Genomic DNA, 13,336 nt, shown 5'->3' on the forward strand with positions numbered 1-13,336 from the left:
GGGGGTTCCAAAGAGGATGGATCTAGACTGTTCTCAGTGGTACCTGATGGCAGAACAAGGAGCAATGGTCTCAAGTTGCAGTGGGGGAGGTTTAGGTTGGCTATTAGGAAAAACCTTTTCACTAGGAGGGTGGTGAAGCACTGGAATGGGTTACCTAGGGAGGTGGTGGAATCCTCTTCCTTAGAGGTTTTTAGGTCAGGCTTGACAGAGCCCTGGCTGGGATCTTATGATTGGTCCTGCTTTGAGCAGTGGGTTGGACTAGATACCTCCTGAGGTCCCTTCCAACCCTGATATTCTATGATTCTATTCTATGATTCTAAGTCCCACATTCTCACTTCCCTCACTCACCCCCTCCCATCGCTGCCTCTGCACCTCCTGCTCTGCTCCCACCCAATTCCATGCCCTGCACCAGCACTGCTGCTGCAAGAGCCATCACCACTGCTCCTGCCAAAGCCAGACCTGCTGCCACGGGAGTCAGAGCCACAAACCACAGCTGCTGCTGCCAGCAGAGTTGCAGTCCGAGCTTCTAGGAGGCAGCAGGGGGGGAGGGAGGAGGTGGGGGGGTCTCCAACCTAATTGAAGGCGCTGCCATGGGCGGTCCCATTCAGCAGAGTGCATGGCAGAGCCATACTTTTTGGAGTCTCCCCTCCCTGAGCAAACTCAAATGTGGGCTGTGGGGCTCAGTCTGGCTTTTCCTAGGGTTTCCAGCAGGCCCCAAACAACAGCTGTGACCTGCGCTGGACATATGTTGTACGGCCAAGCAGCCCTGAGCCTGCACCAGCTATTCTTCTGCCCCTGTGGTCTACCTTCTCCTGCTTGATTCCTGCACCCACCTTCACAAGTACCCCTCTCAGTCACCGTGGCAGGGGGCCCCTTTGCTGGCTCAGGGTTGAGGCAATTGCATGGGTTGCACGTGTCTAACCCCATCCCCGGCAGTCAGCCCAATTCTTAATGGGCTCCCAGGCACAGACAACTCATGCTCCTTCCCATGGGCATCAAGTTTATATAATTTTTGGTGGTGCCCAGAACAGGTCCAAGCAGAGCCGTCCCATCCATAGGACGGACCAGGCCAACTGCCTTGTGCTTTGAGAGGCCCTGTGCTTCCAGGGAACACGGGGTTCAGGGCGACATGAGAGATTAGTGGGGAGCCTGGTGCCGGCAGCAGCGAGTGATCCGGCCCCAACCTGCCCCTGCTCCACTCCCTCCCCACCCCCACATTCCACCCCTTCCCGCAAGCCCCTGCCCCACCTCTTTCCGGCTTCCATCCCCTCCCCCAAGAGACACTGGGTGGGACAGAGTGGAGCAGAGGCAGGCTGGGGCTGGGTCTTTTGCTGCTGCCAGTGCCACGCCCCCTCCTAATCCCCCACACTGCCCTGGACCCCACATTCCCCTGAAGCCCAAACATTGGTGGAGCCAGGCCCACATTCTCAAATATTGGTGGAGCACGGGCACCACAGACCCCTATAACTTGCCGCCTATGCTCCTCCCCCACAGTGGGGGGGGCACAACCTAAAGGGGAGGACACGTGACCGCCCCACGTATCATCTCTGTCAAGTGAACGCCCCCATTTTCCTATGCCCAGCGCGGGGCCGCCATGCTTTCCCCACCCCATATCATCTCTGGGGTGAGGGTGGGGGACGGGAGGCTCTGTCCTCCCACTGTGCCTCCCCCTGGCAGCCAGGCCGGGTGGAGAGCGGGATGGAACCACTTCTCACGCCGGCTGAAGCTGGCCGCTCCAGGTCGCTATTCCATGCAGCACAGCAGCTGCCTGAGAGAGCTTGGCTGGGCAGGTGGCAGCAGCGGCAGGTTCCCCCCTGCCCGGGCCCTGCTGCCAGGGACAGGCGCCAAGCCTGCCGGGTGGGCAGGCGCAGCAGGAGGACAGGGCCCCTCTCCCCCATCACTCGGCAGGCCAGGCGGGGGAGGGGGACACTTGGCCTCACATGAGCCCCCTACATATCGCCGCTGCTCCCAGGGCACCCAGAGCCACCTGCCCTGCAAGGCCTTTGAAAACTCCACAGCGTCTGGGCATGCCCAGCGATGGCTGCTGCGAGTAGATGTTTCCTTTCCCATCCTGCAGGGGGTCGCAGCCCCTGGGTATGCGCCAGTGCCGGCGGAGCTGCTGGTGGGATGTGTTGTGTCTAGAGCCTTCTCATGGGTGGGACACTGAGAGGTATGTGTCTGCCTGCTGCGGCCTCTCCTCAGCCCCACTCCAGCTTTGCTTAGCTCTGCTAGCTTCTGCACGGAAAATCAACTTTTTTTTTTTTTTTTTGGATTTCCCCCCCACAATCAAGGATAAATTAAGCAGCACAAAAATGCACTTCATTTAGGCCTACGCTGCCGGCTTAGTTATTCTCATTCTGGATGGGGTCTGAAAATGAAAGCCATAAATAAAAAGATGGGTCTGATTTTAGAGAACAAAAAGAAAAAGTGATGTTTTGTTATTTCAAATGGCCTCCAAAGCTCCTAAGAAGCTGAAACTCTCATTTTCTAAACTGCCTGATCAATCCCTGGAGTCTAAAGTAGAAATGTGTGAGCTGCATCTCAATTCAGGGCAGATGAGTCTGTCATTGTGGAAAGGTTTAAGTCAGGAAAACCATTTGTGCAATACCACACAAGTTGCTGCTGTGGTAGTAGCTGATATGTCCAGAGAAACTTTGCTTGAAACTAGCACACCAGAAGACCAGATGAGCTACAAACCAACAAAGTGAGAGATCCCATAAATGATCTTACAATCAAATAAAACCCAAAGACCCTGTAGATGAGGGGTTCTCAACCTTTTTCTTTCTGAGCCCCCGCCCATGCTTTGAAAACTCCATGGCCCACCTGTACCACAACAATTGTTTTTCTCCATATAAAATCTATGGCTGGCATTAAGGGGTAGGAAGCAAGGCAATTGCCCGGGGGCCCCACACCAAGGGAGGCACCACAAAACTAAGTTGCTCAGGCTTCAGTTTCAGCTCCAGCTGCTGGAGCTCAGGGCCCCGGGCTGCAGTCCTGCACAGTGAGGCTCCAGCCTGCTGCCCTGGGCCGTAGCGAGTCTAATGCCAGCAATGATGGTGGAACCCCCAAAACTAGCTCACAGCCCCCCAGGGGCCCAACCAGACCCCTGGTTGAGAACCACTGTTGTAGATGACCTTGAAAGGAGCAAAACCTAAGATCTTATAGATGAGTAAGTCAGTAATGAAGCAGGCCAGAGGAATCTTCCTGTTAAAATAGGTTTGAAGGTCCCAACTGACAAAACGCACTTTCAAGTTTCAGTTTTATCAATGAAAGTGAGATACCAAATGGCTAGTTTCATGTTTTTTCTACAAACCTCCATTTTTCATGGCAGGAAGGGAACCTGCCTTAGCCCCGCTGCACACCGCTGGCCGGGAGCCTCCTGAGGTAAGCGGGGTTAGGTGGCTCCGCGCGCTTCCCCTCCATGCACTGCTCCCAGAAGCAGCCAGCATGTCCCTGCAGCCCCTGGGGAGGGAAGGGGGTTCCGTACGCAGCCCCTGACTGCAGGCACCGCCCCCACAGTTCCCATGGACACAGTTCCCAGCCAATGGAAGCTGCAGAATTGGCGCTCGGGCAATGCAGGGAGACCCCTGCCCCCACCCTCCCCCAAGGGCCGCAGGGACATGTTGTGTCACCTTCATGTGTGTAAGAGCAAGTGGACTCTTAAAAATCTCTGGGGCCCTGCACTTCCCTGATATGCAGGGAGCTCCCACGAGGGCAGGGCTCCACGCTGCCTCAAAGCAGGGCAGGGCCTATACAGAACGGAGCTCATAGAATCAAAGCAACAAATACCATATCTCTGATTATTTTTTTCTCGAGCCAATTATTTAAATTTGTTTCCATCAAACTCTGGAACATTATCAGACATGAGAACTGCCCCTGGGTCCCTATCCGACTGTGACCTCAGATCAGACGTGGCGACCTGCTGAATTTAAGCATATTACTCAGTGGAGAAAAATAAACTGATCAGGATTCCCTCAGTGTAGTGAGGCGGTGCGGCTCCCCACCGCCCCAGAGGAGGAAGAGCCCATCCGGAGGCCGGAGTAGGCGGAGCTAGGGAGCTCTGAGCCCGCCCCTCAGAAGGTCAGGCAGCGACCCGGAACTATAAAGGCCGGGCCTCAAAGCTCAGCAGGAGCCCAGCCGCCGGAGAGAGCAGACGTCCCTAGTGGAGCCCGCGACTGGGAAGCTCCCATGGCCCAAAGCGGTCGCCCAGACTGGCCGGGCCTACCCTGCGCCCACTATTCGGAGGAATTGCCGGACCTGCCCTGCGCCCAGTATCAGGAGGAGTTGCCGGACCTGTCCCGCGCCCGCTATCCGGAGGAGCTGCCGGACCTGCCCCGCGCCCGTTACCCGGAGGAGTTGCCGGACCTGCCGACCAACCCCTGCCCCGACGAACCCATGCTCCTGGATCCCCCAGAGGCCAACACCAGGACCCAGGAAGGGCCCGAGGGGGAGCGTGGAAGTAGCCCGGGGGCAGCCGATCCCAGTCTGACTGCAGCACTACCAGAGCCCATGTCGGTGTGTTGCAGCCAGGATCCCCACTGACTAAGCAGCGGGTCTTCTGCTGCTGCTAGGGCCCCGGGCTGGGACGCAGTGGAGTGGGAGGGCCTGCGTCCCCCCTGCCACCCAACTCCTGGGTGGCATCTCCCCCTCTCCCAGGCCTGAGGAGGCTGGAGCCTGTTGTTACTGCTCAGCCCTGCCTGAGGGCCTGAGCCCCCTGACCCAGCGTTTGTTGCCCTGCCCTGACCTAGGGCCGGGCTAACCGCATTTCGGCCGGCTACAGCAAGGTCTACCGAGGGAGACCCCCTGGCCAAACTAATTCCCCAGAACTAACGGGGTGTAGTGAGCCGGTGTGGCTCCCCACCACCCCGGAGAGGGTTGAGCCCCGGTGAACTCTTGAAAACGTGGTATCAGAAGTGGGGATTTGATCCCTTGACCCCTGTGAGAAGGGGCCGGAGGGGGAGAGCCACCCCCAGAGAACCATGGAGATGGAGCGACTGTTTAAGCTGCTGATGGAGAGTCCAGAGTGGCAGCTGGCCGCCCAACTCCAGCAGCAGCAGCAGCAGCTCATTCAGCAGGTCGGATCCCAGCTGCAACAGCTGGTGACAGCATTATCACACACCGTAGACCTGCAGCCAGGGGACGGGCTTGGTCACCACGCTCGGCCGCCCCAGTGCGACTAACCAAGATGGGTCTCAACGATGACCCCGAGGCATTCTTGGTAACGTTTGAACGGGTGGCACTGGTTGCTGGGTGGCCCCAGGACCAATGGGTCACCCTTTTGGCCCCATACCTAACAGGGACTGCCCAGACGGCATCCCAGGGCTGGCAATGGAAGAGGCAAGGGATTATAGCCGGGTAAAGGCCGCAATCCTGGATGCCTTAGATGTCAGCCCAGAGACTTTTCAGCAGCGGTTCCAGAGCCAGATGTACCCCACGGGTACCAGACCCCAGCTGGTGGCCCAAGCCCTGAAGGAGGCATGTAGGCAGTGGCTATGGCCAGAGACGAGGACGGCAGAGGAGGTTACGGAGCAAGTCATCCTGGAACAGTTTGTGCACATCCTCCCGGCCCAAGGATGGGCCTGGGTGCTCCGCCATCAGCCGGCGACATTAGCTGCGGCCATCATGCTGATGGAGGACTTTCTTGCGGCCGAAACGCCCGTGGGGCCTGCCTTCCCAATTCAAACCCCCGGACCCAAACGCCCTAATGCTGAAAGAAAAGGGGATGCCCCGACCAGGCCGCGGAGCCTTGGCTGTGGGCAGGAGGCCTGCCCTGGACCACCCAGGCTTTGATCGACTCTGCCTGCGGCCAGACACTGATTCGCCAGGCTTTGGGACCCCGGGCGGACCCCCACCTGGGAACAATTCACCTGCAATGCATCCATGGGGATGTCCGGCCTTACCCTAGTGCATTGGTCCCGTTAACAGTGGCTGGTGTCACCCGACGAATCGTTTTTGGCTTAGCCCCTCGACTGGCGTACCCGGGTGATCCTGGGGCGGAACTGGCCCGCCTTTGAGGAGGTCCTCCAGTCGACCCAGGCACTGGAGGGGGAGTGCCAGGAGGCCCTACCGGAAGAGGAGTGCGGGACCCCAGGAACCAAAGCAGGGTCTAAAGAAACTGATAATCTTCTGCTGGGACCCGCAGTCGAACCCCTCCTCCATACTGATTTTTGCCATGACCAGAGAGCTAACCCTACCCGGGCCTATGAACAGCTAGCGGCAGTTGATGGGACCATCATTGACCCCCAGCGTGCAACCCAGTGGCCCCACTTCGAACTATGCCGGGACTGCCTTTACCGGATCGACCGTGACCCCTGCACGAAGGAACCCCAAACACAGCTGCTGGTACCGCGGTGTCACCGGCGAACTGTGATGAAGCTGGCGCATGACATCCCAGCTGCCGGGCATCTGGGCCATGAGAAGACCCTCGCCCGGATTTTGACATGCTTCTTCTGGCCCGGCGTTCACCAGGAGGTGAGGAACTATTGTAGCTCCTGCCTGGAGTGCCAGTTAGCCGCTCCCCCGCGAGTGCCCAGGGCACCCCTTGTCCCCATGCCTATAATAGAGATGCCTTTTGAACGAGTGGCCATGGACCTGGTGGGCCCGCTCCCCAAAAGTGCTTCAGGGTTCCAGTATGTCCTGGTCATCGTTGACTACACCACCCGTTTCCCCGAGGCCATTCCATTGCGGAGCACCACTGCCCAGACCATCGCCGGAGAACTGGTGAAGGTCTTTGCTCGGGTGGGCCTGCCCTGAGAAATCTTAACAGATGAAGGCACCAATTTCACCTCCAGGTTGTTACAGCAGGTCTGCGAGCTCCTGGGGGTTAAACAATTACGCGCCTCCGTCTACCACCCACAGACGGACGGGCTGGTGGAACGATTCAACCGGACCCTCAAGGAGATGCTGCGGAAGTTTCCCCTGGAGGAGCTATGCCGGTGGGACCAGTTGCTCCCTCCCCTGCTGCTAGCCATCCGTGAGGTACCTCAGTCATCAACCAAGTTTTCCCCATTGAGCTGTTGTATGGGCGCCGTCTGTGGGGCCTGCCCTGAGAAATCTTAACAGATCAAGGCACCAATTTCACCTCCAGGTTTTTACAGCAGGTCTGTGAGCGGGAAACTTGGGAGCAATCCCCCTCTCCAACCCAGGGGCTCCTGAAGTATGTCTTCCAGCTGCAGGAGTACTTTGCTCAGGCTGGGGCCCTGGCTCGTGGAAACTTAAAGGCTGTCCAGGACAGGCAGGAACAACCTTATAACCAGGAGCTGCAGGTGCGTGACTTTGAACCCAGAGATCGGGTCCTGTTCCTCCTGCCCTTGAGCGAGTTGAAGCTACTGGCCAGTTGGCAGGGACCCTACAAGGTAGCTCAGAAGGTTGGGCCCGTCACTTACGAGATCCACCAACCCGACCGGCGCAAGAAGACCCAGCGATACCACGTGAATCTGCTGAAATCGTGGCAGGAGCGGGAGGGCCTGTTAATTAACCCTTACCTGCCAGAGAGTGAATTGGGTTCCCGCGCGCCCCAGACAGAGGACCCCGCTGCTCCCCTGCTTGGCGACACTCTTATGGAAGAGCAGCGCAAGCTGGCCAAATGTCTCCTGCAGGCTTTCCAAGGAAGCTTCACGGCCCTACCTGGATACACGACCCTGGTCTATCACTCTATCCAGACCGAGCCAGGGAAAGTAATCCGGGAAATGACCAGGCCACTGCCGTACCAGATGTGACAAGAGGCGGAGGAAGAGGTACAGGCCATGCTGGCCTTAGGAGTCATCGAGCCGTCTCAGAGTGAGTGACGTAGCCCAGTGGTCTTGGTACCCAAGCACGACGGCACCCGCCGGTTTTGTATAGAATTCCGGCGGGTGTATGCCATCTCACGGTTTGACGCCTATCCTATGCCCCGTGTGGACGACCTGCTTGGCCGCCTTGGGGAGGCACGGTTCATCACCACCCTCTACCTCAGTAAAGGGTACTGGCAGATCCCGCTCGATGACCCTTCTAAGGAAAAGATGGCGTTCGCCACTCCGACGGGACTCTACCAGTTTACGCGAATGCCTTTTGGCCTCCATGGGGCCCCGGCGACTTTCCAGCAGCTAATGGATCGCCTACTACGGCGGCCCCATCGAGACTATGCGGCAGCTTATCTGGATGATGTCATGGTCTATAGCCGCCACTGGGAAGAACACCTGGAACAGGTAGCAGCGGTCCTGATGTCCCTGCGGCAGGCGAGACTGACAGCCAACCCAAAAAAGTGCCGCATCGGATGGCAGGAGACCACGTACCTAGGATACACTATTGGGGGAGGATGAGTGAACCCCTCGTCGGGAAAGTGCAAGCCTTGGCAGCCTGCCCAACGCCCACCACGAAACGCCATGTCCGACAGTTCCTGGGGCTCATCGGGAACAATCGGCGGTTCATCCCCCAGTTTGCTTCCATCGCAGTGCCCTTAACAGGACTGTTGACGAAGAATAGTCCTTGGCAGGTGCGGTGATCCCCAGACTGTGAAAATGCCTTCCAGACACTCCAGACGCGTCTCTGCCAGGAGCCGGTCCTATACAGCCCGGACTTCCGCCGGGGGTTCATCTTGCAGACGGATGCCTCAGAGGTGGGGCTGGGGTCCGTCCTGTCCCAAGAAGTTGATGGAGAGGACCACCCGGTTCTATACCTCAGCCGTAAATTATTTTCCTGGGAGAAGAACTGCGCCGTGGTTGAGAAAGAAGCACTGGCCATAAAGTGGGCCTGTGACGCCCTACCCTACTACCTCCTTGGGGCTCCATTCACGCTAGTCACGGACCATGCCCCCTCCGATGGTTGATGAAAATGAAAAATAACAACGACCGATTACTGCGATGGTATCTGGCCTTACAGCTCTATGCGTTCACCATCCAGCATAGGGCTGGCAAGGAGCATGTGAATGCAGACTTCCTGTCCTGCTTCGGAGGGATGGAAGAGCCTGGCCCTGACGAGCGGGAGCCAGACTTGAGGGGGAGGTGTGTGTAGTGAGGCGGTGCGGCTCCCCACTGCCCCGGAGGAGGAAGAGCCCATCTGGAGGCCAGAGTGAGCGGAGCTAGGGAGCTCTGAGCCCACCCCTCAGAGGGTCAGGCGGCGACCCGGAACTATAAAGGCCGGGCCTCGGCGCTCAGTAGGAGCCCAGCCGCTGAAGAGAGCAGACGTCCCTAGTGGAGCCCGCGACTGGGAAGCTCCCATGGCTCGAGGCAGTCGCCCAGAATGGCCGGGCCTGCGCCTGCTATCCAGAGGAGTTACCGGACCTACCCTGTGCCCGTTATCCCGAGGAGTTGCCGAGCCTGCCGACCAACCCCTGCCCCGACGAACCCATGCTCCTGGATCCCCCAGAGGCCAACACCAGGACCCAGGTCGGGCCCGAGGGGGAGTGTGGAAGTAGCCGGGGGCAGCCAACCCCAGTCTGGCTGCAGCACTACCAGAGCCCATGTCGGTGTGTTGCAGCCAGGATCCCCACTGACTAAGTAGCGGATCTTCAGCTGCTGCCAGGGCCCCGGGCTGGGACGCAGTGGAGTGGGAGGGCCTGCGTCCCCCCTGCCACCCCACTCATGGGTGGCATCTCCCCCTCTCCCAGGCCTGAGGAGGCTGGAGCCTGTTGTTACTGCTCAGCCCTGCCTGAGGGCCTGAGCCCCCTGACTCAGTGTTTGCTGTTCCGCCCTGACCTAGGGCTGGGCTAACCGCATTTCGGCCGGCTACAGCAAGGGCTACCGAGGGGAGACCCCCTGGCCAGACTAATTCCCCAGAACTAACAGGGTGTAGTGAGCCGGTGTGGCTCCCCACCGCCCTGGAGAGGGTCGAGCCCCGGCGAACTCTTGTCACTTAGTAATGGTGAGTGAACAGGAAAGAGCTCAGCACCGAATCCCCATCCTGCAATGGGCTGAGGGAAATGTGGTGTACAGATGACCCACTCCCTAGTGCCGCTCTCGGGTGCTTAAGTCCTTCTGATCAAGGAACAGCCTGTGGATAGTGTGAGACCAGTGGTGGCCCCTGGCATTCCGGGACCGGGTCTTCTTGGAGTCAGGTTGCTTGGGAATGCAGCCCAAAGCAGGTGGTAAACTCCATCTAAGGCTAAATACTGGCACAAGACTGATAGTCAAGAAGTACCATAAGGGAAAGTTGAAAAGAACTTTGAAGAGAGAGTTCAGAGGGCATGAAACTGTTAAGAGGTAAATGGGTGGGGTCCACGCAGTCTGCCCGGAGGATTCAACCTGGCAGGTTCAGGCAGCTGACCCGGGACAACAGATCCCCCTTCTCTCCAGCGGGTGTCAGAAGGGAAGAGCTGCTTGGACGGCCCTGTCCCAGTCGGGCACATTTCCACCAAGACGGTGTGCCGTGACCAGCTCTGGGTCGGCTGGGAAAGCCTGGTGGGCAAGTGGCTTGCTGCTTCATGGCAGGGAGTGTTACAGCCACCAGGCAGCAGTTCTTGCTGCGTCCCGGGGTGTCATAAACAGATAGTTAAGGGTTAAGGTCTCTTTTACCGGTAAAGGGTTAACAAGCTCAGTAACCTGACGGACACCTGACCAGAGGACCAATCAGGGGACAAGATAATTTCAAATCTCTGTGGAGGGAAGTCTTTGTCTGTGTTCTTTGTTTGGGGTTTTGTTCTCTCTTTGGATCTAAGAGGGGCCAGACGTATTTCCAGGCTCTCCAAGTTCCGTGAAGTATTTTCTTCTATTTAGTATAGTGAGTATTAGAAAGGCGGTTTAGTCTTATAATTAATTTCTACATTTGCAATTGTGTGTTTGCTGGAGAAATATCTTTATTTTTATTTGCTGTTACTTTGATTATTCTGAAAAAGGAGTGGGGGGAGGAAGTGTCTCCAAGTTTATAAGCTAGACCCTGTATATTTTTCAGCCTGGTGTTACAGAGATAGTGTACTTTCTTTTTTTTCTTTTAATAAAATCTTTTCTTTTTAGAACCTGATTGATTTCTTCCCTTGTTTGGAATCTCAGAGGAAGAGGAGGAGGGAGGGGGAAGGTGAGTCCCTCCTTGTTTTGATTCAAGGAGTTTGAATCAAGGTGATCTCTCCTGACGGCTAAGGGAGGGGGAGGTGGGGGGAATGGATTATTTCCCTTTGTGTTAAGATCCAAGGAAGTTGGGATCTGTGTTCCCCAGGGAAAGTTTGGGGGAACAGGGAGTGTGCTAGACACTGGAATTTCTAGCTGGTCGCAGCTTTACCAGATCTAAACTAGGATTTAAGTTTAGAGGAGTCCATGCAGGTCCCCATCTTGTGGACGCTAAAGTTCAAAGTGGGGAATAAACCTATGACACGGGGCCAAGGGAGATGACCGCTGCTGCACTTTCCCCCATGCTCTTTCATGGATGCAAAACCTGGGTGATCTATCGACAGCAACTCAAGAGTCTGGAGAGGTACCACCAATGACGCCTCCGGAAGATCCTTCACATCAAGTGAGAAGATCACTGCGTTAACACCAGCATCCTCACTGAAGCCAATGAGAATAACAATCCACCATCAACACGGGCGGCTCTAGGAATTTGGCTGCCCCAAGCACGGCGGCATGCCACAGGGAGGTCCACCGGAGCCGCGGGACCACTGAACCCTCCGCAGTCATGCCTGCGGGAGGTCCGCTGGTCCCGCGGCTCCGGTGGACCTCCCGCAGGCATGACTGCGGAAGCTCCGTCAGAGCCGCCTACCGCCCTCCCGGCAAAATGCCGCCCCAAGCGCGCGCTTGGCGCGCTGGGGTCTGGAGCCGGCCCTGACCATCAAAACATTGTTTTTACCAGCATAGGTAACTAAACCCATGACAATTTCATACCATGCTCTTAACTGTTCATTGTGTAAAAACCTGGGATCTTTTTTCTTTTTCATTGGTATTTTTGACACATTTAACACATTTTAACAGTTTTGTCTCTGATTGTTCATTTGTGGCCAATACAGTCTTTCTCTGGCTCTGAATTTACCTTTTGCTATACCCAAGTACCCTTCCTGTATACTAGTGAGCATGTCAGCTTGTAACATCTTAGGTACTACTCTCCTATTTCCTCTAAACAACATGCCATCAATAACAGATCGTTCTGCTTTAAACTGTAAATAGGGACATGGTATATAATGTCCTGGCCACCCTGTAGTAACAGCCTTAATACCCTCTGTAAAGTCTCACCATTAGCTGTAGCCCGAGAAAATTCTTTCCACTTCCTGTCTGAGGCTGGACAATTCTTTTTTTATCCGTCTGATGTGCACTGTCTGACTCCACCCCCGTTTCTATTACAGTTGTATCAAATGTTCTGGATAATGTGTCCCTTACTTTCTCTCCCACGTGCACTCTTTGTATCAGCCCAAGGGCTGGGCATGTTTTTAAATCCAATGTACATGTTTTATTCCCTCAAAGTCCAACAATTCTGTTTGATCTTTTACTGTCACTGCTAGTACACATGTAGGAATGAGTTTTCCCCCACTATAAGCTTTCAGTTTGACCTGTTTGCTCACCATGTTCCCTGAGTTTTTTCCAACCTTTTAACAGTTATTCCTGAAACAACATTCGCCTGAGCATCAGTGCACAATTTATAGGTTATATGAGTCCCATTGGTGTCTAAGGAAATTGCCCGTTCATCTCTTCCTTCCTCTTCAGATACAGCTCCCTAGATAGAACTCCTGAGACGTTGCCTGGGCTCTCTTCCTGGATTACTTGCATAAGCATACAGGCTTCGCTTCGTCTTCCGCAGTTGCTGAACGTGGTTGCAGACTTTGGCACAATGATTGTATTTCTTACAAAAACAGTAATTCCTCACTGAAAGTCGTCCAGGTTAACATTGTTACGTTGCTGATCAATTAGGGAACATGCTCCTTTAAAGTTGTGCAATGCTCCACTATTACGTTGTTTGGCTGCCTGCTTTCTCCACAGCTGTCAGCATCCCTATGCTGCCCCCTTCCCCCCAGGGCCTCCCACCTACCGGCAGACTCCGCCGATCAGCGCCTGCCCCCTCCTCCCCCTTCCTCCTGTCGGAGGCAATTAGCTGGCTTGCAGCATTTAGGAGGGAGGGGGGAGGAGGGAGGACTCAGTGCGCAGGCCCCCCCCCTCCCCTGCGCAGGCCCCCCCTCCCTCCCCTGCCTCCTGAACACCGCAAACCAGCTGATTGCCCCGGGCAGGAGGGAGGGTGGAGAAGCGAGGATGCAGAATGCGCATAAAGAAATGAACCTCGGCAGTGATCTGCCATCAATAGCATCCGCCGTGCAGCAGTCACTGAAAAATCACATGTAAATATAGAAAATTGCAGCAGTGGTATATGAGCAGATATGGCCTGGGCATGCATCATTATTATTTGTCATTTCTATGACACAGGCACACAGAGCACTGAAAAAAAT

The sequence above is a fragment of the Mauremys mutica genome, chromosome 18, assembly GCF_020497125.1.
Source record: "Mauremys mutica isolate MM-2020 ecotype Southern chromosome 18, ASM2049712v1, whole genome shotgun sequence".
NCBI lineage: Eukaryota > Metazoa > Chordata > Testudines > Geoemydidae > Mauremys > Mauremys mutica.